We start from the raw sequence: 27,008 nt of genomic DNA, 5'->3' as shown, positions 1-27,008 counted from the left end.
CCTTCATGTGACAAGGGCAACAGCGGACCTTCAAGTGCTTCCCCAAAGCTACACAGCCTGATGGTATGTTATGGGATGGTAGCTTGAGATCTGTCCCTGATTTCCTTCCTCACATCATTATGTTAACATTGGTCTGCTCCAAGACACTGTGAAGACTTTTGTTGGACATCTGTGAGGTTGAAGAGAAGCAGTGAAACAGGTAAGTCAAGGCCCAGGCATTGCCATCAAGTTTTGTGGAGCATTGGTTGGGTAGGACTTGTGTTGTCTTAGAAGCTATGATTGATAAGGTACAAGCATAACAAACCCCTAAGAACATGAAAGAGACACAAACCATTTGGGGTTTGGGACCATGTTGATTCCTCACCTGGGGCAGTACCTCTGCCTCTTATGTAGTTTGTAAAGAAAGGTCATGTGTGGGACTGGGGATCAGAGCACTCAGCTCCCTTTGAGAAATCAGAAATACCAGTGATGCAGAGCAGAGTTCTGGGCATCCCTCAAGCAAGGCTACCATTTAAGGTAGATGTATCTGTGACCCCAGAAGGTACAGGTGGACACTATCAGAGAAAACAGAAGGAGAGAGAACCCCTAGAATTTTGGTCCTTGCTCTGGAAGGGGCAGGTACATGGTATATCCCCTTAGAGCAATAGCTCCTAACAGTACACAAGCAATACTATAGGTAGACCCTCTCATGAAGGAGTAACTCTCATGATAAGAGCTTCCCTTATATTAAAGTATAGGTTGAAAATATGTTCCACTGACTGACCTCTGCCATGGTTCAAAGTCCCGCTTTGATGAAATGGTGTGCCCATCTGCAGCAGAGGAGAAGCCTATCAGCTGGCCCACTGTCTCTAGAAACAGGTGTACTAGGCCCTGTAGAGAATGTAGAGCCTTCAAATGCCCCAGCCCCTCTTCCTGTGGGCCCCCCCCCATGGCCTATAGATGGAGGGGAGGGATTTCCTTTTGATGCTGATGATCACTCCTGAGCTCTGCCTGTTGCCCCTTTGTGCTGACATTTGTGCTGTTCTAAAGGGATTAACCTTATGTCTTGGACAATGGGAAGCCGAAGGATGAATAATCATGAATAAGCCCTTGTGGGGTTAGGATATGTGGAAAGACATATTTGTGTTCACCTGTAAGAACCTGATGCAGTCTTCACTCTCTTCCATGTCTCAGCTCATAAGACACTGATACTCCCAGGCAATCAGGAAACTGCTACCCTAGCTTGGTATAATTGACCTGGGCAGTTGACCTTTGAGTAGGTACAGCAGATTGGATGCAAAGTCTGAGTGACCTATAGAACCTGGGTGGGATGGTATATTGCCAAGGATGCTGGATTGCCCTTAAAATACAGTGACTTAATTAATGTAGTAGTACCGACATGTTCTGTGTATTCTAAAGAACACCCAAGGCAACTGCCAAAGGAGCCTGGGGCCATCCATTGGAGTTCCTAACCGGTGAGGGATTGATTACATTGCCCGACCACCTCCAACTGAGGATTCTAACTGCACAAAGCAGCCTACCACCATTAGGGGATTAAAGAAGCTAAGTGCCATATACAGTTACCCTTGTTGAATAGACAGGGAGCAGGGGTCACTTATTTATTTATTTATTTACTTTTTGAGCAGCAGGAGAGAGAGAGAGAGAGAGAGCGCGCGTGTGCACGCATCGGGTGTGGGGAGGGGCAGAGAGGGAAAGGAGAGGAAAATCTTAAGTAGGCTCCAGGCCCAGCATGGAGGCCAACCACGACCCTGAGATCATGACCTGAGAAAATTGAGTCGGATGTTTAACTGACTGAGCCACCTAGGTGCCCCAGGGGTCACACTTCAAAGGTCATAATGTGCAGGACTAGGTAAAAGAACACGACACCGACACCGATGGAGATTCTGTCTTGCCCATGACCCACAAGCAGCAGGTTTGGCTGGAAGGAAAATGCAAAATTAGAGCAGCAGGGTTTTTTTTTTGTTTTTTTGTTTTTTGTTTTTTAAATTTATTTGACAGGCAGAGATCACAAGTAGGCAGAGAGGCAGGCAGATAGAGAGAGAACTGGAAGCAGGCTCCCTGCTGAGCAGAGAGCCCGATGCAGGGCTCAATCCCAGGACCCCAGGATCATGACCTGAGCTGAAAGTAGAAGCTTTAACCCACTGAGCCACCCAGGTGCCCCTAGAGCAGCAGTTTAAATTACTAACAGGTAAAACCACCTTGGCTGGGTGAACTAACAAATGATCAACCAGTAGGCCTGTTACCAGAGTGGGGAGCTCTGCTGAGGCATCCAACCCTATATAGTTATGGAAATCTCAGCAAGTAGCCATTGCCCAGATTCTCACATTGGTTCAATGAGTTATGCTGCTGAAAGCATCAAGCTCCATCACGTCTGGGAAAGGTACTATCTACTGGAATTTGCAGTGGAATGTCCCACTGGGATGGGTGTTTTACTTTGTACTCCTCGGTGAAGGGGAACTACTCAGTTTCCACTGGGATCCTATTGTCTGGCTGCAAGCTTGCCCTGTTTAAACTTCTATAGCTGGAATGAACAGACACCACTGAAAGATGGAAGTTAGGAGGCCTGGTCTGGTGTGTCCCACTCCCAGGCCACTGCCTGACAGTGCTGCCTCTGCCAGCCAACATGTATGGCATATACAACCAGGATAACTTCCTAAAGCTGCCAACCTCCCTCTCCTCAAAGCCAGATGGGCACATCGTTTTCCACTGGTACAACAATTTGGCTGCCATTTTTGTTCGCTCCATAGGCCTGGAAGGATGTTACGGCACACATAGAAGCCCTTAAAAAAAATTTATCCAGCAAACTTTAAATGACAGCCAGTGGGGTGCCTAGGCAGCTCAGTCCTCTAAGTGTCTGCTTTCAGTTTGGGTCATAATCTCAGGGTCTTGGGATCAAGCCCCACCTCTTGATCCCAGGATCAAGAGCTCAGCGGGGAGTGTACTCTTCCCTCTCCCTCTGCTGGTGCTCTCTCTTGCTCACTTCCTCTCTCCCGAATAAGTAAATATGATCTTAAAAAAAAAAAAAAAAATCCCAGTTGGTAAAGGCATTCTTTATCGAAGACTGAAACGTCTCTAATGAGAAAAGCTGACCTCCAAATAGAATGGCCTTGGACGTTATTACTGCCTCACAAGGAGGCACCTTTGCTATTATCCAAACAAAATGTTGTGCGTTCATACCTGATGAGTTTGCTAATGTATCATCTTTATTAAATCACACAAGTGAATACCCTGAGTGACCAAAACTCAGCTTAGGTAGGACTTAATAAATCAGTAGTTCAGATCATGGGTCTCTCGGTGGAAAAACTTGTTACTTATTTCGGGAATCGTTATCTTACCTGTGTTTTCTCTTGCCTCTAGGCTGCTGTGGTATCTCCCATTACAGCCAGATAGCCGCCAAAGGAGTTACCTCCTTGCTAATGAAAACCCTTTCTGACTGCTCAGGACACATTTCGGAAGAGGGGTATGTGTAAGATTGTAAGAGCTGGTCCCTAGGGGTGGAGTGTTGGAGAGAGGTCATTGAGAAAACAGGACTGCTGGCTGACCCACGAACTAGCCTCTGGGGATGGGAGCTCCTCCCCCGTCCCATCCTTGGAATGCCCGATCTGCCCGCCTTCCCAGTGCTAGAGCTTCTGGGACACAGCCTTAAGAGAGTTGAGACAATCTGAATGGTTCACTTGACTTAACCTAGGTAAAGCTTCTGTATGAACTTAAGTTTCTGGCCTGTAGCTGCAGAGGTCCTCTTGTGGCTGTAAACACAAGCCTGTAAGTAAGTTCCCTGTGCCTTCAACCCGCCACCTGCCAATCTGGAGTGGCTGCCTCTTTCTTATCTCTCCTCATGTTCTGTGTATAGAGGCCAATTTGCAAACCAACAGTGGCATATTCAGAACTTAATTTTTGTTGGAATCAAAATCCTATTTGAATTCTTTCCTAACTTACTAAGCTATGATTACAGAAGCCTGATATTATAACATGGGAGTAAACATGGTAACTGTGTTTTTGAGATATTGCTTGTAATTACTGGTATAGATAGAGATATTAGAAAAAACATCTGCAAGATTTATTGCTGTTTCTTCATGCATGGAGAAACTAAGTATAGATACTTAGAGTTTGCCTAAAAGATCCATGAATTTATGTTACTGCAGATTATTTACTTTTCCTGTGTTCCTTATAATAATGTGATGAAAAAATATTCAAAAGGATTAGGGAAAAAAGAGGAGAAAGATAAATTCAAAGCCATAAGACATGCTATAGAATTAATTTCTCTCCCACCACCTCTTTTAAGTGTCTACTGTTTGGTTTCCTGTAACATCAAATACCTAGTAATAGAATATATACAGACTGTAGATTATTCAAATATATATTTTTTGGGCAACGGCCAATACTTTTACCAGTTCACTTATACATATTCCCAGGGCGTTTGAGATTAAACCATGAATATATATATATAATCACCATGTGACAGATTATGTGGATTTACAACTTGCAGCTAGAATATCTTTTCAACTGTGTTTATGTTACTCTCCCTCCTGGGCTTCAGTCCATAGCTGTATATTATTCTAAACTCTTGAAGCATAATTATTTGTAACATTAATTTTGTCATATCCTGCTTTTTATTTAAATTCCCTAAACAGGTTTCCACATTTCAAATCATAAGAACTCAATTGACGTAAGAGAATGTATACTAAAAATCCCCAACAACCTCTTGTTAAACCTAGCAATTAATATTTATTGAATGAAGTAATAAAAACACATAGTTTAGCCAGCCTAAAGCTTCTTTACAAGGTGTGCTCATGTTCTGTCCTTTAGTAGAAAAGAATAGGTACACATATTAATTTATTAAATATATTTTTAACCAGAAAAGCTATAGGTTAAAAAGCCCCACTTTTTTGGCACTTCTGTCCCCTACAAAACAAACAAAAAAAATGTACATGGTAAAAATAATTTCAGAAAATGATTATTAAAAGAAGAGAGAACAGTACAGAGTTGCAACATTATTAATTTTTGTTCGGTGTTCCATAAAGCACAGGTATAGGTTTTTTAAATAAAAAGGTAAAACTGGAAAAACACAAATGTCAAAAAATCTATTTATGTCAAGTTTGAGGTTTGATAGCTAGATCACTTCCTGCACATTATTAAATTAAGTCACTAGTTCATTTTCAGATTCCATTTTCTAGGCGGTTCAACAGATGTTTACTAGTCAGTTTTAAATAAAATGCATATTAAAATGGCTCAAATTATTAACATGCAATACAATTTGTTCAAAGATGGAAAAGACTCGGAGTGGCAATTTCAGTGTACTTCTTTGAAAATAAGATTTTAAAAGGGTGTCAGCCATGTATGGAAGATGGGAGAGAAGTCTTGGTTATTTGCCACTTTTCTAAGGGCTTTTTCATATATTCCCTTATTTAATCAATTAGTAATGCTATGGAGTAGACATGTTCTAATCCTTGTCTTAGAGCTAATGAGAACCAGGTCTCTAGAAAGATATTTTAATCAAGCACCTTGTAATGGATGAGAATATAATAAGCTCTTCTAGGTTCTGTTTTCTGCCAACTCCTCTGCTTTTGTTAACTCTCTTTCTCAGCTTGCAATATACTTAACCTGCTGGTTCTTTGTCTGTAAACTCTTTTTCATTCTTCAAAACTCACTCATCTCACCCAGTGCCTCCGTTCTTCTTCACAAGGGCTCACAGAGCGCTTACTGCACCACACTGAATTTATCTGTTGAATTTATCTGTGGTAGATTTCACGTGGCTGTTAAACCGCTGAGGTCAGGGACAATGTCGCAGTCACTTGTAGTCTTAGTTGGTGGGGTTCCCTACAAAACAATCTGTTATGTGCTCTGCTTTATAGAAAGGTGCGATTTCAGGGCAGAAAGAGTGTGGGGAAGAGGAAGTAGGACAGGAAAGGAGGGAAAGAAAATATGAGGCCATTGGTCTGAGCTGATCACAGCTTCACAAGATGACACAGCTTGTTACTCAGCCACATGGGATGTCTTTCAGGGCAACCATAGAGAAACAGGACATCTTGGAAGAATCCTCTCAGGTGGAGGAAGAAGAACAGAAAGTTTGTTTGCTTCCTTCTTCCTATCTCTTGTCTCTCAGTGTTTAAAGTGAGACCCATTGGATGTTACCATTCTCTGCACTTCAGGATTGTTCTCTGGAACCCAAAGGCCAGCACTTCATCTGATCCTCAGAGTAGTGGGAACAGCCATCACTTAGCATTCTGATTTTTTTTTTTTCATTTTGGATGTTTTTGCATTAATTTGATTTTTTAAAAATATTGCATTAAAGTGTACTTTTTCTTGATGACTGAGTTTTTTTATAACCACTTACATTTTGTACCTCATGTAAGTACCTTGCTTGCCCATCCCTAGTCCCAAGCCTTCTGTACAAGTTCATAGTCCCATGTGTCTGAGTTGCCCAATATGTCACTATTTTAAAGTGGACAATTTGCATATCACCAGATGCAGGACCTCAAAGATTACCAGACTCCAGACAAAGCCAGAATCACTCTAAAACTCACTCTTTCTCTTTCTTTCTTTCAACAAATATGTATTAGGTTCTGTGTACCATTAAATGTCTTAGTAGACACCTGTCAAAATGACAAACTGAAACTATCATATCTAAAAATCTAACTTCCACTGTGATATCCTTTAGTAATTTTTTTCTGGAAATTTGTATTCATGCCTAAAATACAATTTTCCTATATATGTAGCTAAGGTATATGAAATACTCAGCCCTCTTTTTAAAAAAAAATTTTTTTTTATTTATTTACTTGTCAGAGAGAGAGAGTGCACAAGCAGGCAGAGTAGCAGGCAGAGCAAGGAGACCGATGTGGGACTAGATCCCAGGAGGCTGGGATGATGACTGCAAGGCAGCTGCTTAACCATTGAACTGACTGAGCCACCCAGGCATCCTTCCTCTTTTTTTTTTTTTTAATACTCAGCACTCTTAAAGGGGAACTGATGCATCATGCTCAATTGTTTGCTTTCACATCAAAATTAGCATTTTCTGAAAAAACATTGAGAGCAAAATCTGTAAGCATGCCCTGCTTCTAAAGTATGTATTCAAACGTCTTTTGATTTTTAAAAATATTTTGGTGGACAGGAACCTGAGACAGATCAGGAAAACTATGTTTTTATGCTATTCATTATATTTCATGTAGAGATAATGATACAATAGTATAAAGTTCAGAGAAAGGTAATGGTAATAAATTTCCCTGTAGCTGAGCTTTCCAGGTTGAAATACTATGTCAAAACTCACTAATACACCAAGTATGTACTAATATAACTTACTAGTATAGTAAGTGTACTGCTGTAATTCTCTCTAAGGGAAAAAAAAACAACCACCATAATAATTTGAAGCAGAAGTTGATTCATTACTGCAACACACAAATACTTAACACCAAACTCCAGTTGTTTCAGAGTTGATATCGAGGACATGGTTTACTAGATAATGAGCAGATGCAGACTTGAATGAGTGACTTAGAACATATGGTAAGAAACTCAGAAAGATAAGCTAGATATCATTGGGAATTTTAAATGAGTTGGGGAAAAAAAACAAAAAAAATCGCAGGATTTTTCAAACAAAGAAGGTATCAAGAGGGTATTGTGAGAGATAAGTAGAAATATCTGCAACAAACTGCTTCCCTTTGTGTTAACTGAAGACTCTGTTTTTTTAAAGATTTTATCATTATTATTATTATTATTTGAGAGAGAGAGCATGCTCACATGCAAGCCAGGAGAAGGGCAGGGAAAGGGGCAGAGGGGGAGAGAGAGAGAAAAGGGAGTGAATCTCATCCTGACTCTAGATTGAGGGAAGAGCCTGAGGCAGGGCTCAGTACTGACCCTGAGATTAGTTGCTGAGAAGAAACCAGGAGTAGGTAGGTTCCATTGGTCATTGGTCCCTTAACTGACTGAGCCACCCAGTCACCCCTGGCTCATATGTTTTTTTTTTTTTTTTTTTTAAAGATTTTATTTATTTATTTGACAGAGAGAGATTACAAGTAGGCAGAGAGGCAGGCAGAGAGAGAGGAGGAAGCAGGCTCCCCGCTGAGCAGAGAGCCCGATGCGGGACTCAATCCCAGGACCCTGAGATCATGACCTGAGCCTAAGGCAGCGGCTTAACCCACTGAGCCACCCAGGCACCCTGGCTCATATGTTTTTGAAGACCAGTAAATAAACATGCAAGATTGTGGTAGATGATGATGTAGTAGGACACAGAAGGCAACTCTTTTTTCCCCTCCATATTTTATTTTCAAAGCCATGAAGTAGAAGTTGAAGCATTAGAAGGGAAAGTAGCAAAAGTATCCGTGTCAAACTGGGACACCACTTTGGCATGAGGAAGAATAAATGTATTAAGGCATTAAAATAAGAGATTGAGTATAAATGCGCAGATCATGACAAATAAAATTAGAAAATAGATTATGACCATGGAAAAGTTGCAGTAATAACATTTGCTCTGTTATAGACACCATGATTTAAGGAAATCTAGGATAAAACCATTCAAGATATGTTGCTGATTACTTGTATCTCCTGGGTATGTTGCATGTTTTCTAATTTTCTTTTGATGAGTCACTTTGTGTTATAAACTACTATTTATTCTAACAAGACAATGCCTGGCAATTACCCGTATATTTTCTCATGTTATTAAGATTCTTTGTGCATTGTTGATAATCAACCCTGATTAATCTGAATAAATTAGTGAAGTTAAATCTGCTCACATATATCACCCTCTGCTTTCATATTCATATTTACAGAAATCAGGGCACAAAATAAGCCTTTAAGTAATCTCCTATTCAATTGCTCTTTCAAAAACAAAATGCCAGTCAAATTAGTGGATGGGTAAAGCTTCATTGATTTTTCTACAGAAATATATCCAGTTTTTATAGACTATTTTAGATATTTATTGAAGACAGTACTGGTTAGTAAATATCCCCTTTTCTTGAGGATTTCTAACTTTTCAGTACATCTACGTCTAGTGTATGATAACACAAGGATATATAAGATACTCATAATGTAGTAAGTAGGAATGAATATAAATAAGTATCACTTCATTGGCAGGATATTTATATTAATTGATAACATTGTTAAGGGAAATACTCAGAATATGTATCATTGTGACTAACAATGGTTGTCATAATGATGTGGTTGTCATAATTTTCAGTGAAATAACATTAATTATGGTTATTTCTATAGTCTCCATTTTAAAAGCAATTTAAGTAAAACATTTTTTTCCTTAATTGTTGTAATTTATTTCAAAGTACCACGTACTGTAATTATAGGAAAACACTTTAAAGTCAGCATATTATACCACTGACAAGTTGTGTTTCTGGTGTACACATGATAGTACCTCTTATTCATGAGATGGGTGATAGCTTATAAATGAAATGCTATCCTTACTTCTCAGCATCTGTGTAGTAATACTAAGGAGTCTGAAAAATTCTTTTAGACTGAAGAAACATTCCATAATTATTTCCCTTTAAATCTTAGGTATTTTAGCATGGCTTCAAAGGATACCTTTTTAAAAAATGAGTTTTGGGAACTGTTAACACTAAACTAGTAAGCAACTTATAGAAATTAATGTCATCCCAGGGAAGTAATCTTAAGAGATATTTTGGGGGTTATTCAGGAGTAATAATGTTACAAACACTATCTTTGGTGCTTGGAATCTTATTATTTCTAAACTCAAAAAATCAGAACAATACAGCATAATGTAAAGGCTAGTGTTAGCAACGGAAGAGAAGATCACTGCCTTCTGCCTGGATAGGACTTGAGAGTGAAAGCCTAGTGACTCAGTGAAGCAGGAGATAATGGAGTTTGAATTCACTCTTCTCAAGTGGGTCATTCAAGATGGTCCACAATCTGATTTCAGATTGTAATTTGCTTCTGTAGCCTGGCCCCATTTTTGCTTGTGTCAAATTCTATTCTGGCTTTAAAGCCCAGTAATGATATTACCTTTTAATGTTATTTCCCTCAGTAATTCTAGCCTATGTGGTCTCTTGTTTCTCTTAAATCCTATAGTTTGTGCCATACATTTCATCTTTCTCTCTTTTTCCATCTGTTCTATAATATCAATTTCATGTTTACTGTATACTAAAAAGTAAATTATCTCAATCCTCAAAAAAGAATCCCTAGTATTACTCCTAAAGAATAGAAAACTAGGCACATTTAAATTAGGATATTTAAATTATTTCCCCTGTCACATGTAAAAGACAGATCTAATATTCAAAATATTTGACTCCAGAAGTGTCATTTTCTAGTATATGCTGAAGTTTTTGTCTTATATTAAGTGATATATTATTAAGTGATATCAGGATTTAATAAAATCCTTGATCAAGCGGGTATACCAAAAACATGAATGCAATGAATAAGTGGATGCAAGTTTTAAGGCTCCCAAGTGGATGATAAGAAACTTAAGGTCCAGGTTCATGACTTATTCTACTAATATGAATGTCCCTAATGGTGTTATAATGATAAGCGCTATAATTGCTAATGCTTATTGAAATTTTTCTGGCAGCTATCCTGTACCTATATTTTCTTATTTCATTATCAGAACGAATTAGTTAGATAGTAGTTTTTCCAGCTTACACAATGGAAGAATCAGAGGTTCAGAAAAGTTAAACAAGTTAACGGGCCCAAAGTAAGTGCCAGAACCAGGAACTCTATATAGCTGTACTCACTTCTCATTCTTGTCTATTTCGCTATTCAGCCTCAGTCGGTAGTTGGTGATGGAACATGTTCCCTCCACCTACAGGGCTTGAAAGAATGGAGGGTCAAAACAAGCTTGGGCACACCCTTTCCCAGGACCCAGAGGCTGCTGACTCCCGTGCTATGACAGTGCCATCCTGTATCTGGTGGGGCATTCCAGGTGGTACTCAAAGGCTTTCCACATCTATTGTCTGAGCGGCCTTTTAGAACTTCCTAGGTTTTCTTTTGGGAGAAATCTGAAGGCGTTACTGTTTTGCAGTGCTCTGAGTCCAGGGTGAGTTGGAAATCACAGGCAAATACGTACATATGGACTCAAATTGAGACTAAGTGGGGAAAATGGAATAAATGGATGAAATGAGCGCCTATTTATGTATGTCTATTACTCTCTTACCATTAAATTGAAAACATAATCTGCATTTCTATAATTTTTATTTTATTGTAATATATTGCCATTTATTATTTTGTTGAAAATAATATAGCCTTCTATTGGCTTTTGTTTTAAAATATAGGTTATAGATTAGGATGCTGAGAAGAAATATAAAATATTACAAATTGCTTGTCATATACAAAGCTTCAGATAAGTACTTAAGAATATTACAAAACCTCTGGTATGCAACTTTCTACTTTATTACTGATTCAGGGACATTGTAGATAATGAATGAAGTCAACCTGTTGACTAAAAATAGGGATTTTCTAAACATGAAAAAAAATCATGTAAGAGAATGATGATTGAGTGGAAGGTAAATGATGTTATCCTTAAATCATTTACTGAAATTTTTGACAAACAATGTCAGTAAGTAATATTTTCTTTTCAAGATATTTTTGCCTTAACTTAAGCACAAAAAGAAGTATATATTTTTTGGGTGCCTGGGTGGCTCAGTGGGTTAAAGCCTCTACCTTCACTCAGGCTATGATCCCAGGGTCCTGGGATTGATCCCCGCATCTCTGCTCAGCAGGGAGCCTGCTTCCTCCTCTTTCTCTGCCTGCTTTTCTGCCTTCTTGTGATCTCTGTCAAATAAATAAATAAATAAGTCTTTAAAAAAAAGAAGTATATATTTTTCTTTTTTACTACGACATAATTATTGATATTTAATATTAAAAAGATCACAATCATTATATCATCACTTTACACTTCTATTTCTAGTTCAGTGAGCAATGACAGTAAATGATACTCTATGCTCAGTTAAATGTTAAAATTTAAAAGAAGTATGAAACATGCAAAATACTAGCACATCCAATATTTATGAGCAAAAGTGTTTGGCTGGTCTACATGACATTAGCATTTTTTCAATGATCACAGAATCTCAAGCCAAAAGAAACAAACACAAACTGTTTAATGTAAATCAAAGGATTTCAATCAAATCTAATAAACTGAATATTGGCAGACAGGGTGGGGGAGCTGTGAAAGATACTAGAGGGCAGGGTCCCGCTGAGAAAACACACACACACAACTGTAACAATTTCATTCGAAATAGTATAGCTTAGTATCAGTTTATTGCAACTCTAAGTTCTACTCTTTCATCGCACATGTCTGCATTGTAAAGAGAATGCCAGAACTTGTTTTCAGATAATGAATGCCAGTAAAAGCTGTACCAAAGAGACACACAGTGAACATTTATATGAGGAAAGATTTGCAAATGGAGGAAATATTTTGGTATATATTATATTTTTGTTTGTTTGCTTGTTTTGAGAGAGAGAAAGAGAACCTTCATGAACGGTGTGGGGTGGTGGGTAAGGGCAGAGCTAGAGGGAGAAAGAGAATCTTAAACAGGCTCCATGCCCAGCCTGGAGGCTGAGAAGGGGCTCAGTCTCACAACCCTGAGATCATGGCCTTGAGATCATGACTTGAGCTGAAATCCAAGGTCAGATTCTCAACTGACTGAGCCATCCACATGCCCCTTGGTATATGTTATGGTAAATTTCAGCACAATTGTTGTTCAGGGGGTTTCTGCAGCATAAAGAGGACATAATTTACTAAGACTTGTTGTACATCAGGAACATACAACATGCCTCCGGTTATCCTTTCTCAAGTCCACAGTATTTGTGTTGAAATGAAATGTAAGGGCTACGTCTACCTAGTTAGGGCACCAGGGTAAAGAGATGTTGGTTAAGTCCAACATGGTTAACTACCTTTCCTTAGCAAGAGCTGAAGTTATTCTTTATCCCAGGATGATATACTGGCAACAAAAGAATTAGTCAATATAAATACATTGTAATCAGTTACATAAAACTGGTAGGTTGATATAAATAAAAATATATGAAGCAAAATTTAAATGTAGATTTTTGAAAATTAAGGTATATCTGGAGATGTCTGGCTATTAGTGCAAATACTTAATGATAACATTTCGAACCTGGGCCTGTTTCAGGTCTAAGACAAAACCCATGTCCATTTTGTTGTACTAATCTGCTTTTCTGTACAAATTGTTTCTTGCTTACTTGGTGAATCTACTAGTGTATCTGCCCAGCTTTGTTACCTCTAACACAGTCTTTGGTCTTTTTGTTCAATCCATGTTGTTCCTGTTGTAACCCATGTTATCCTTTCTGGTTCAATTCGAGTTGATATGCTCATTGTAATGAACCTATTTCGATTCACAGATGCTTAGAATTCAGTCTCTAAAATATTAGCCTTTTGGTCTTAGCCATAGAGGCTGTGGTGCTATTGCTCTTTCTTTTTCTTATGTTTTTACTTAAACCACAACAAACAAAGAGAGGCAATTTATATTCTATGACCCTGAAAGTTTTCTTCTGGACTGAGCTAGAGTGGTTTTGGAAGGGTTTGATGGGTAGCAAGAAGACTGCTAATCAGATTTCTTTTTCTTTTTGTTTCTTTCTCCCTTTTTTCTCCTTGTACATTTCCTCTCTTGTATTGCCCTCTTGCTACCGTGAAGGGTACAGGGTACTACAGCTCGAGTTTCCTCGGCATGTTGATGTTTCTCATCCTGAAAGATCTGCCATGGCTCGTCACAGGGTTTTCTTCAATGAAAGTGTCTGCTATTGTCTTTTTACTTAAGTTTTTTCCCCCTTTCTACTATACTATGAAAAGGTGTATGTCAATGGAGTTGCCAACTTCTCTTGTCTTCAAGCAGAAGCAACCACAGAGCCTTGCCCTGGTAGGAATGAGAATTCCAAAATGCTCAGTAGGTGTCTAGAAATGAAAGAATTAGAAGCTAAGCAACTTAAAATATTTTTGAGAAACACAGTAAGTAGCTCAACCTCTTTTGTGTCTCTGTTTCTATTACAAGGTTGAGACAAGAGTTTATCACTTAATGATTCATGGGGATATATAAAAGGAGGAAGGTGGTTTAAAGGTAACATTGAAAGAGTAGAGGAATACTGTTTATTTTGCTGTCTTTACTCATGTATTCTTCTCAAGGTCTTCCACAGTTTACATGTGCTTTGTGGGTTTTATAAATGACAGGAGAAATGATAATGGAGGCCATGTTATAGCTTTTGCCTTGCTCGTGGGGAAGGGAGCAGCGATTGGGGCTGGGGATCAAGTTCTTCCTTGAGCACATGACTACAGTGAGGAAGGTGAAAGCCCATTGAAATTGGAACACTGAAGTGAGGAAAGGTGATATTGATGCCTATAGTGTGGAGTCAGGTGATTAATCACCAGTGTGCACTAAAAATTCTATCTCTCCAATGGATGGTGTATGGGGTAAATCTAAAGGATTTTATCTAATTAGAAGCCTAATACTATTTGTTAATCATCTTTTTTTGTTTGTTGGGTTTAATTCTAGAAATGAATATTTTAGTCAAGGTTGAGAATGACCCCAATCCCAATAACTATTGATCTTGTCCTACATATTGTCCCTGAGTCTGACTGAAGGACAGAAGAAAGTTAAATTACAGAAATGGTTGCTTCAGTTTCACAAATAACAGCTGAGTCCAGGGGATTATGACAAATCCTCTCAGTTGTGTTTTAGAGAGAACTGTCAATAAATTAACTTTGACTGCCCTGTACTTAAACTGTACCTCCCAACCCCATTTCTTGATCAAGATTTCCAGGAAGTTGAAAACAAAACAAAACAAAACAAAATATAGTGAAAATAATTGGCAAAGTTAGAGGGACAACACCTCAAATGGAATTCAGATGAAGTCACACATAAATGTATTAGGTTAAAATCCTTTTATAAGTAACTTATTCTTTAAAAAATTGAATTAAATCAATGGGAGTCTTGGGCTCAGCCATCAGTTCCAATTCAATAATGAAGGTACAGTGGGGAATGCTATTTCTTGTGGAATTACTTGAAGATAAATGATTGATTGAAATCATCTAATGATGACTGGGCATATTATTTCTCTAGGTTTTATAGTTTTATGACATATTCATTTGCATTTTCTAACTTCCAGGATTTTCTTACAGCTTGATCCAGTAATCTCATTGATTTTAAAATTTTAAAACTGCAAGGGATGTAAGAAATTTTTTTGTCAAAAGAATTTCTCAGTCTCAAGCCAAATGATTAGACCAACTATGTTGCTATAAATAAAATTCAGACATATTTTCTTCAAGATGGACTCAAAGTTTAGTGTCTTTATATTAATGAAGGATTCTTTATCCACTCCAGATTAGAATCCCACTTTGTCCTAATATTCCCACAGAATGCAATCCTAACATCTTTCTCAACAAATTTTAAGATAGAATCTTGACATATCATCTTCCACAGTGACCACATACATATAATCCATTATTAATTACTGACACATTATTAGTAAATAAGTGTAAGAATTGTTTATAATACCAAAAATGTATAAAACTATGTTAAGAGAAATATAAGAGCAGTGTAAAGGTCTTTCCCAAGTTTATTAATATATAGTCAGAAACTACCTATTGATTAATATGTGCTATCTTTACATGAGTTAACTATAATATTTAAGTTAATGTTGTATCTTCTTAAGATAAATTTGAATTTCTTAGTTTGTTTGCAAAGGTCAAAGAGCTTTCCTATCATAACTGAAGGTTTGTTTTAATAGATTCAAGGAGCAATGCATTGTCAAAGGCTTTTGCATCCCTTCAAATCTCCCTCTACTAGCTTGTGGCTATGGCCTCATTTTAATAAGTATCACTAAGTAAATTCTATTCGTAGGTTGAATAATGGCCTCCTTATAATGAAACCTAAGAATGTATTTTGTTGCATGGCAAAGAAGAATTAAGGTAGTAGATGGAATTAAGCTAGCTCATCAGTTAATCTTGGAGATGGGGGAGCTTCCTAGGTTATCCAGGTGGGCCCAGTGTAATCACAAATGTCCTTATACATAAATGAGGAAACAGGAAGTAAATAAGGGCAGCCTCTACAGTTAAAAAAGGCAGAGAAGGGTACCTGGGTGGCTCAATCATTTAAGCGGTTGACTTCAGCTTTGGTCAGGATTTCAGAGTCTTGGGATGGAGCCCCATGTCTAGCCCAGGGTGGGTTGGGCCCTTGCTCAGAAGGGAGTCTGCTAGTCCCTCTGCCCCTCCCCCCACTCATGCTCTCACACCCTCCCTCTCTCTCACAGATAAATAAATAAAATCTTTTCTTTTTTAAGAAGCAAGGAAATGGAATTTCTTCTAGAACCTCCAAAAAGAAGTGCAACCCTGCCAAAACCCTAATTTTAGCCCACTGAGGGTCCTTTCAGACTTCTAACCTCCAGAACTATGAAATAATAAGTTTATACTGTTTGAATTCACTAAATTTGTAGTAGTTTATTATGGCAGCACTAGGAAATTAATACAGCAGGCATTACTCTATTCTGTAGCCTTAAGATTTTTCCTGCTAATTTTAAGTAAGTTCAAATAAAAAATATCTGAAGTTAATAATCTTTTTTTTTTTTTTAAAGATTTTATTTATTTATTTGTCATAGAGAGAGAAGCGAGAGCAAGCACAGGCAGAGAGAGTGGCAGGCAGAGGCAGAGGGAGAAGCAGGCCTCCCCGCCAAGCAAGGAGCCCAATGTGGGACTCGATCCCAGGACGCTGGGATCATAACCTGAGCCGAAGGCAGTCGCTTAACCAACTGAGCCACCCAGGCGTCCCTATAATCTTTTTTTTTTTTTTTTTTTAAAGATTGTATTTATTTATTTTTCAGAGAGAGAGAGAGAGAGAGAACACACAAGCAGGCAGAGGCAGAGAGAGAAGCAGGCACCCTGCTGAGCACGGAGCCAGATGCAGGACTCCATCCCAGGACTCTGGGATCATGACCTGAGCTGAAGGCAGTGGCTTAACCCACTGAGCCATTCAGGCATCCCTGAAGCTTATAATCTTTAACTTAACCTGTCCTAATATGACTTTATTCTGGAAATAATAGGACTTTCTCTTCTCTATTTCCCCAGGTGAGGAAGGGGGACTTGATAGTGATGGTGGTCTCAACTGAATATTTCTTTGAGATCTTGATCGATTTTGTTTGAACAGTCTTGCTTTAGCTATAAATCCCTTTCTTCAAGTACACTGGGACTGGACACATTTGAAAACGAACCTTGGCCCCAGCATCTCCTCCTTATTTGGAAGTCCTTTATCCACTGTGATGACTTTGCTTTCTGTGTCCGTGACTTTTCCTGGGGTCTGTCTCCCCACTGAGCCCCTCTAATGGCAACCTCAGTGATTCTTTGATTGTGGTTAACTCTAGGCATCCTTCGTTCTATAATCCGTCCCTTCTGGGCCAGTCTCACCCTAACTCGGGCTCAAGGTCTGAGGCTATTGCATGTCTATATGGAGGATTTAGATAGATTCAATGTCTGTCCTTCTGAGAGAAAAAAAAAAAAAAATGAGGCTAAACCTCAAGGCCTGCCTAAGAGTTACCAGGTATATAGTTCAGGATGTTTCTCTTGCTAGGAATATGACAGGCTCCTAAATTTTTAAAACAGATTTTCAGCTGCCTGAATGTTTGGCATCTAAAGCATAGGATTTCTTCTAATAAACAAAACATAGTACCACTTCTTCAGGCAATGTCAGGAAGTCTAATCACGAGTTGACTGTGAGCCAACACTTACCATCAGCTCTATGGAGCTGTAGTAATGGAGGCTAAGAATATATTAACTATTCATTTCTCTAGGTTTTCTAAGCTATGTCTCTGCATCAAGTCAGGTCAGCCAGAATAACATACCTGAGTGATATTAGCTTTGTTCCTTTCAGAAAGACTTTCATGGATATATGATTTAATGTTATGCTCTCAGCTTTTATAGAGGGTCAATATAAGAAACTGCCATTTGAACAACACTTCTCTATTGCTTGAGAAATGATAGTTGAAGACATTGTCCATTATGTAACCTGAAATCTCTCATATAAGACTCCACATGATGAAGACTTCCTTAAATTTTGTGTTGTTTAAAAAAAAAAAAAAAGTCTTACCAGGCAAACTTTTATGCTTTTTTTTACCAACAAGTGAAAGCCATATGGGACCATGGGGCTCATTTACAATGTTAGCCTGTCAACAAACAAAGAAACAAAACTTCATAAAATTGTTCAGAATGAAGTTTCTGTCATAGCAAGGAGTACCCCAGAATAACTTCTCAAAATTGTGAACATTGATTTTGAATGTAACCCCTTTTCTTACCCCATCCTTTAGGGAAATGCGGCTTTGACAAAAACAAAATGCAAGTGAAGCCTCTTAGAATGATGTTCATTAATCCCTCCCGTACATAAACTTGATAGGAGGCAGTGGAGCTTTTCTACTGAGTGGTTAAGACTCTGGCTTAATTAAATCCCAGATAACCCCACTTATTAGCTGAGGCCGTGAGCTATTTATTTACCTCCCAGTTTCAGTTTCCTATCTGAAAAGTAGAAATGTTGTATCTGGCTTCTAGGATTGTAGTAAAGATTAAATGAGTTAATTCTTATAAAGTACTTAGTTCTGTGCCTGGCAGGTAAGAGACAAGACTCAGTAGCTATGGGTATTGTATAAATGGGTGCGGTAGGTGATGTGGGTGTCGGCGGTGATGATTATGACCATGATGATGAGGGTAGACCCCAATGAGGACAGATCTCTCTTCCTTCATAATCGTTTTGACCCTTAACCATGGTGCTTCATCCTCAGTTTTTCATGGAGGAAACACCTGCCTTTAGAAAGCTGAATAGGCCTAGGAAGGAAGAACAAAGTCTTCCTCAGGAATTATTCTGTGCTAAATTGGCAGGGAGAAGTATTAAAAGTGTTTTTATAATTTTTTACTAGAGAAAAAAGGAAGTTTCCTTTCTCCAGCTGGAGGACAACGATTTAGACTGAACACGCTTTCTTCTCTGAGCTTCTTACCAGCTCTGAAAAGACAACTATGGTTGGATTAATCTTGGGGAAAGGAATGACCAAGCTCTATTTTGTTTTGGGGCAAAGAGATATAAAAGGAGCTCTTTGAACTTCATTCTTGGTCTAGCCCATATCATAAGAAAGGGCCACTACCTAGGAATTTGTACAGAACCCCTGACCAGAATAAAAGTGTGCATATAACTTGGAATAGTAATTTGCAGACTTTTTGGCCTTTAGGACTCTTAAAAATTACTGAAGAGTTTTGTTCATGTGGTTTATAGTTATTAATATTTACTGTAATAGAAATTAATATTGAAAAAGTTAAAAATTAACTCATTTGAAAATATCATTAATTAACATATTAATATAAAAATTGCATTTTGTGAAAATTATTGTATTTCCCAAAGCAAAAAAGAGGAGTATAGTGGAATTTTTTTTTTTCAAATTTACTTAGTATTTGATTTCATAGAAGGCAGTTGTATTCACCTATCTACTTCTGCATTCAGTTGATTAAGATATGTTGTTTTGGTACAGTAAGCAAAGTAAAGCCAATATTGCAAAGATACGTAGTTGAAAAAGGAAGAAATATTTTAAATTTTTGAAACAATTTTGTATATTCTTTTTGCATTACCCAACTGTACAAGTGGTCATTTCTTAAAGGTTAGTTGCTATGTACAAACTCCAACTTTATCAATGAGCTTTTTGACTCTCACATTAAAATCATTAGACCATCTTTGCATATACTACCATGCTTGATTTTGTAACATCATGCATTTGTCATTTGCAAAATGTTGGTCCACTGAATTATGCAGATTTCCAAATGTTGAAACATTTTATTATGCATTATTAAATAGTAACATTTGTTAATCTCATTAGAAAAGTCTTTCTGTATTGACAAGGTGTCAAGCTCATAGAGACAGATATAAATTTTTCAAAATCCTGGTCTTTGCTTGAAAGCTCAAATTTCATCTTTGCCAATAAATGCTGTCAGTTGTTTCCTTTGAGTGTCAGGCTCACTATGTTCACTTTTGAGAAAATACCTGCCAAATGCCCAAGTTTGAATTACCATGGTTTGTCTGTCCATAGTCCTGTCCAGTAAATTTAGTGCTCCATGAAAAAAGCAGCTAGTTCAGCTTGCAACTCCAATAACTGCACAAGAGCTTTTCCTTCAGATAACCATCATATGTCAGTGTACAGCGAAAGTGATTTATATTTAAAAAGTCATGCACTCAAGGGCTGGAATGAAATAAAATTAATAATCTTTACTGCTTCATTAAGGACATTCCTAAGTGAAACTGACATTTTTACTGCAAGTGTGTAGCAGTGAGGAATGTAATGATGACTAATTCTGTTTGGTGCCACTGCTTTGTTTTGTCCTTAGACATTCATGGTTTCACCTGCTCTCGGTTTTTGTAACATCAGAGCAAATATTAACACAGCGAAATAGACAAGCAATATCCTAGTATTAGTATGAACTGCTATGTCTTATTTTTAGAAAACTAAATGAACTGATAAACTATTATGTGGAGTTTGAATTCAGAGATTTGGGGCAGGGATTCACAAGAACGTGGGTGAAGATTGTGTCACCTAAAGCCTCCCATTTTCTACTACTTTGTAGATCAGATAGATCAAACTTTACAGTTTCTCATTTTAGGCACCAAGGCCAGGAGAACCTACCATGAAGACTCTGATGTGATTTTTAAAAAATTATAGTTTTGTGTTTATTTAATTAGTTTTGGTCAGTATAAGTCAGTCAGTGTGTCCATGTTAAATATACACCAATTATTTACCTTTATAGTTTTCTGTATTTTTATGGACTTTGATGGCATAAATTGTGTTCTCTCAAATTCATATGCTGAAGTCTTAATCACCAGTACTTAGAATGTGACTGTATTTGGAGATAGGGTCCTTAAAAGTTAATTAGCTTAAAATGAGATTATAAGGTTGGAACCCTAATCCAATATGTCTTTATAGGTCTGAGAAGGTTAGGATGCAGACACATACAGCAGGAAGACCATGGGAAAATATGGCCATCTACATACCAAAGAGAGAGGCCTTCGAAGAGACTAATCTTGCTGACATCCTAATCTCAGACTTCTAGCCTCCACACTGTCAGAAAATAATTTTTTGTTTAAGCCACCCAGTCTGTGGTACTTCATTATGCAGCCTCAGAAAACTAATACAGGCGCAATTAAAAGAATTTCAAGCAGCAGCACAGAAGTATAGAGGGAGATCAAGATTAAATTATATTCAGTCATCTTGGAAAACAAAGAAAGATGGGATACTGACGGTGGCCATTTTGTTTTCATAGCCAATAGCCAATAGGCTTTCCCGTGAGTCCTTCTAGGGCTTCAAGAGTCCACTTCAGTCCTCATTCTCCTCATCTCAACGTTCTCTTCCCAGTTACACACTTTTCAAGTGAATAGATTGTATTTTCAAATATTATTTTCTTAATAACAAAACCTCCCCAATACTAACAGAATGCTACTGCCCACATAGATGACAGATTTTACAGTATTCAGCCATCGGTGTAGAATATTCTAAAGCCTTGTTGTTCAGAGTGCCTCTACAGACCAGCAGCATCGACTTCAACTAAGAGTTGGGTGGAAATGCAGTCCTGGGCCCTACTAAACCTGCTGCAGTAGAATTCCACATTTAAAAAATGTTCTTATATCGGGGCACCTGGGTGGCTCAGTGGGTTAAAGCCTCTGCCTTCGGCTCAGGTCATGATCCCAGGGTCCTGGGATCGAGTCCCACATCGGGCTCTCTGCTCAGCAGGGAGCCTGCTTCCTCCTCTCTCTCTGCCTGCCTCTCTGTCTACCTGTGATCTCTGTCAAATAAATAAATAAAATCTTAAAAAAATATATTCTTATATGATTCTTAGGCATAGTAAATTTGGAGATACTGCATGCACTAAAGGGATATGTTTAGAAACACATATTTTTTTATTGGCCCTGAATAGTCTATAGAATGGCAAGGTTTGGAATTTCCTGAAAGAATGTACCACATGGGGGAGTTTTCAGGCCACATGCAGTATGCTTGTTTTTGAAATGGTTTTTGCAATATTTCAGTCACCAGGGTGACAGTATATTTTGCTTGACATATGACTTCTCTCTTCTAGGAAAATGCAGGATATGAGGTGGTTCTATAGGAAGCAATGACATTTCCCTTTCGGTGTCAATACTTCATGGGGGGAAAAGCATTTATTACTACAGTTGCCAAAAAAATTGAGAATCTCTTATGTGTATTTTTCCACAATTGAAAAGCTTTTTCTCATTCCTGCTGTCTTTATTTTTTAGTATTCAGTGGGGATATCTCCAAATCCACTATACAATGTGTTCTGAGTATACATTTCCTTGTTAGATCATTACTGAGTTGTATGCCTATAGTGAACCGCTTTACAAATTAATTTGCATCCTGGCTGGAGTCTAGCTGTTCACTACAAAGTAGTAAACAGCTGGATGTCTTAGATATTTTCCCTATACCTTTGGTAAGTCAGGACTGAATATATTTTCCCGGGAAGTATACTACGGGACTCTGAGAGTCTGCTGAACATCTCTGCTGTCACAGTAGTGTTCAATCTGGACTTAGATTTACTTAGGGAAAGCTCTTCTGATGGTAGCACCACGAACAACCTGTCAACTTGAAAAAAAAAAGTTTTTTTCATCTTCATAAAGTTCTGTGATTGAAAATCCATTCTAAAGGAGTTGCCACTGGTGTCATTTTATTTGTAGATCCTAAAGTAGTATTTACTGGCATAAATGTGTAACTGACATTTAGGCCTGCCATATGTTGTTGACTATTTTAATAAGAATATTGGTTTTTAGCAACAATTTCCACATGGGGAAGTTACATCTTTATTTGCACCTTTAAGTTGTTTGTACAACTATGAGGATGAATTTAAACTTAGACGTAACAGTGGTGTTCTTTGACAGAGGTATTCACCACTCATCCACATAGCATGACCATGATAAATCAAAACAACAGCCCTCCCCACCCCCATATGCTGACATTTGGCAAGCCAGCTGGTCTAGCTTGTTCTTGGAAACCGTATCATCTTTTGTGTCCTTCCAGATGCTTCTAGCAGATATTTGCCAAAACTTGCCCAAATAAAAATGGGAGAGTAAGAGAGACATTTGACATCTTTCCTAGAAACTTTAGAAGGTTGTTTTCATATTTTCAACACAGTTATTTCTAAGATGATATAATCATTAAACAATTGAAGAATTACAGCATATTATCAGTTAATGATCACTGACATTTTTCATATTTAACAATAGTTCATTCTGGGTGAATGGGCTGACCTCAGAAAATATAATGTCTTTGTACAGGGTTCCAGTGGTTTTTCAATAGTTGCATTTTCAATAGCTTCTAAAAGATAAATGCAAACACATGCAATAGGTTACCACTCATTCTTCATTTTCTTTTTACGAGAAAGAATGACCTTAGGAACATACCATTAATTATGTAAAAGTTAACACACTCTTCCTCAAGATTGTTTCTGCTGAAATAAACCTGATGACTTAAGATTTTGAGCAGCTTTATAAGTACTTACTTCTCACCTCTGTATACATTCTTTGATACGATGTTTAAATATTTTGCCCATTTTTAAGGGATAGTTTTGTTCTGATAAAAATTCTTTATACATTGAGGATTCTGTAAAAATTCTTTATACATACATAAATAGAAATCTTTATTAGACATGTTTTTTAGTATATTTTATCCAAGTCTGTGTTTTGTTTTAAAATTTTCCTTTTTAGTCAAACTTCCTTGAGATGTAATTGACATATAACATAGTGCAATTTTAAGGTGTACCAGTGATGATTTGATATATATATATTGTGAAATGATTACCGCAATAAGGTTGGTTAACACATCTATCATTTCCTATAGCTATCTTTTTTTCCTTTAGTGAGCACTTTTAAGATCTTAGCAACTTTCAGTGAACAATTCAGTATTGTTAACTATAGTCATCATGTTAAACATCACATCTCCAGAATGTATTGGTCTTAAAGCTGGAAGTTTATGTTCCACCTTCACCCATTTCCTCCATCCCTCTACCCTGAGAAACTATCAATCTACTCTCTAATTCCATGCATTTTTTTTGGTTGTTGTTGTGTTTTAATTCCTAATATAAGTGAGATCATATAGCATTTGACTTTCTGTCTGACTTATTTCACTTAATGTAATGCCCTCAAGTTTCATTCATGTTGTGGCAAATAGAAGAATTTCCTTTTTTATTGTAGCTGATGACCTTTCATTGTAGGTATATTATATGTATATTTCTCCATTTTCTAATCCATTCATCCATCCTTGGACACTTAGGTAGTTTCCTGGTCTCGGAAATTGTAAATAATGCTGCAACGAACATTAGGGTGCAGATAATGTTTTGAAATAGTGATTTAATTTTAATTGAATAGTTACCCAGAAGTGTCATTGCTGGATCATATGGAAGTTTTACTCTTTTAAAGTTTTTTTAAAAAACTTTTTAAAGTTTTTTTTTTTTTTTTTAAGTTTTAAGTTTTTTTAAGTTTTTGAGAAAACTCTACATTGTTTTCCATAGTGGCTGTTTCAGTTTACATTCCCACCAATAGTGTAAGAGGGTTTCATTTTCTCCATTTCCTTGCCAGCATTTCTTATCACTTGTATTTTTGGTGATAGCTATTCCAACAGGTATCAGGTGATATCTCTTTGTGGTTTTGATTTGCATTTCCCTGAAGATTAGTAACGCTGGGTATGCTTAAACGTACCCGTTGGCTGTACGTATATCTTCTTTGGCAAAATATCTACTCATGTCCTCTGACAATTTTTTTCTGATTGCTTTGTTATTGAGTTGTATGATATCCTTATATATTTGCATATTCATACCTTATTTGATAGATGCTTTGCAAATATTTTCTCCCATTCTATAGGTTGCCTTCCATTTTGTTGGTTTGGATGCCTTTTATTTCTTTTTCTTGCCTACTTGTTCTGGCTAGGACTTCCAGTACTATAGAGATGATTAAAGAAGCCATTCTTATCTTATTCCTGAGCCTAGAGAAAAAGCTTTTAGCTTTACCCTGTTGAGTATGATGTTAGTTGTGCAATTGCCATTTATAGACTTTGTCGAAGTATACCCCTCAATACGTGTTTGTTGAGAGTTTTTATCATGAATGAATGTTGCATTTTGTCAAATGTTTATTCTGCATCTGTTGAAATGCTCATACGACTTTAATCCTTCATTTTCTTAGTGTGGTTTATGAAACTGATTTATGAACGTTGAACTATCCTTGCATATCTGTAATAAATTCTACTTAATCATAGCTTATAATCCTTTCAATGTATTGGTGAATTCAGCTTGCTAATGTTTTTTTTAAAAGATTTTATTTATTTATTTGTCAGAGAGAGGAAAAAGCATAAGCAGGGGGAGTGGCCAGCAAAGGGAGAAGTGGCTCCCTGCAAAGCACGTAGCCCAATATAAGACTTGATCCTAGAACCCTGGGAACATGATCTGAGCCAAAGGTAGATGCTTGACTGACTGAGCTACCCAGGCATCCTAGCTTGCTAATATTTTTGCTGAGGATTTTTGTTTATAACTTTTTTATCTGTGTTCATTAGGGATATTGGTCTGCAATTTTCTGTTCTTGAAGTGTCCTTGTCTGGTTTTGGTAACAGGGTAATGATGGCATCATAAAATGATTTGTAAGTATTCCTTCCTCTTCTATTTTTTGGAAGAGTTTGAGAAGGATTGGTATTAATCTTCTTAATATGTTTGGCAGAACTCACCAGTGAAGCCATCTAGCCCTACATTTTTGTTTTTTTGGGGAGGTTTTTGATTACTAAGTCAATGTCTTTACTAGTAATTGACCCACTCAGATTTTCTTTTCTTATTGATCATTGAAAGTAGGGTACTGTTGTCCCTACGATTATGGTATTGCTGTCTATTTCTCCCTTCAGGTCTGTTAGTATTGCTTTATACATTTAGGTGCTCCTATATGGATGCATAAATATTTACAAAGGTTATATTGTCTTGTTGGATTGAACCTTTAATCATTATGTAATGACCTTCCTATCTCTTCTCTGTTTGTTTTAAGTGTAGCTACCACTGCTCCATTTGCGTGGAATATCTTTTCCAATTTCTTCACTTTCAGTTTGTGTGTGTCCCTACATTTAATGTGTCTCTTGTAGGCAGCATATAGATAATTCTTCTTCTTCTTTTTATCCATTCACCTACTCTATATCTTTTGATTGGAGAATTGAGTGCACTTACATTTAAGGAAATGAAGAAACTGAGAGGTGAACTTTTTTTTTGCCTGTTTCCTCTGGTATATGGCTGTGGGGGTGGGTAGTGATTATGATGTTCCTGCATCTGTAATAACTGTCTCTTTGTTTCCTATAATTTTGTGGGATTCATGAATGCAAAAGCCCTTTTGGCTGTCAGAGGCAGGTGATTCAGCAGCCCATCCTTTGTTCCGTAGCCAGAAAAAGCCAAAGTGCCAGACATATAGGTAGGCTCTTTCCAGGGATGTACTGGCAACTAGAGCAGGCTAGAGGGAGAAGGAGCCCTCCAAAGGCTTCCCTAGTCCCTGGGGGAAGAGCACAGTTTGAACCTAAATGCATGCTAAATTAGAAGTCTGACCTCTTTAAGTAGGAGCTTTTAAAGTATACCAATAGACCTCCTTGAGGGAAGGACTCGGAGATTGGTTTTCTGTGTGTTCCCTCTGTGCTAAGCCCTGGTGGGATAGACACTGTGAGTCCTTAGAAAGCCCCTTGAAATCTCTGCAATGGTCTTGTGGGTCTCCTGGAAGCAAGCACCTTTGGCTTACAGAGCTAGTTGTTTTGGAGGTCTGTTCTTCGTGTGGGAGTCTTACAAGTTGGGATGGTAGATGTAGGGACCCAACTTCTTTATTCCTCAGAAGAAGCTGGGAGTTGGGAGTTTCCTCCTGATAGCACTGTGTCAGGGGTGGAATTCATGATTACAGTGTGTCTCACTTGTCCTACCCATTTCAGTGTGGGTGACATGGGTATTTTCTCATTTGCCCAAAGTGTAGGAGTCACTCAGCCAGGTTCTGCATTTCTTTCAGAATGAATTTCTCCATGTGTAGATT

Source organism: Neovison vison, chromosome 6 (genome assembly GCF_020171115.1).
Source record: "Neovison vison isolate M4711 chromosome 6, ASM_NN_V1, whole genome shotgun sequence".
NCBI classification, from domain to species: Eukaryota; Metazoa; Chordata; class Mammalia; order Carnivora; family Mustelidae; genus Neogale; species Neogale vison.
The sequence above is the reverse complement of the archived record's forward strand: the minus strand, read 5'-3'. Positions refer to the sequence as shown.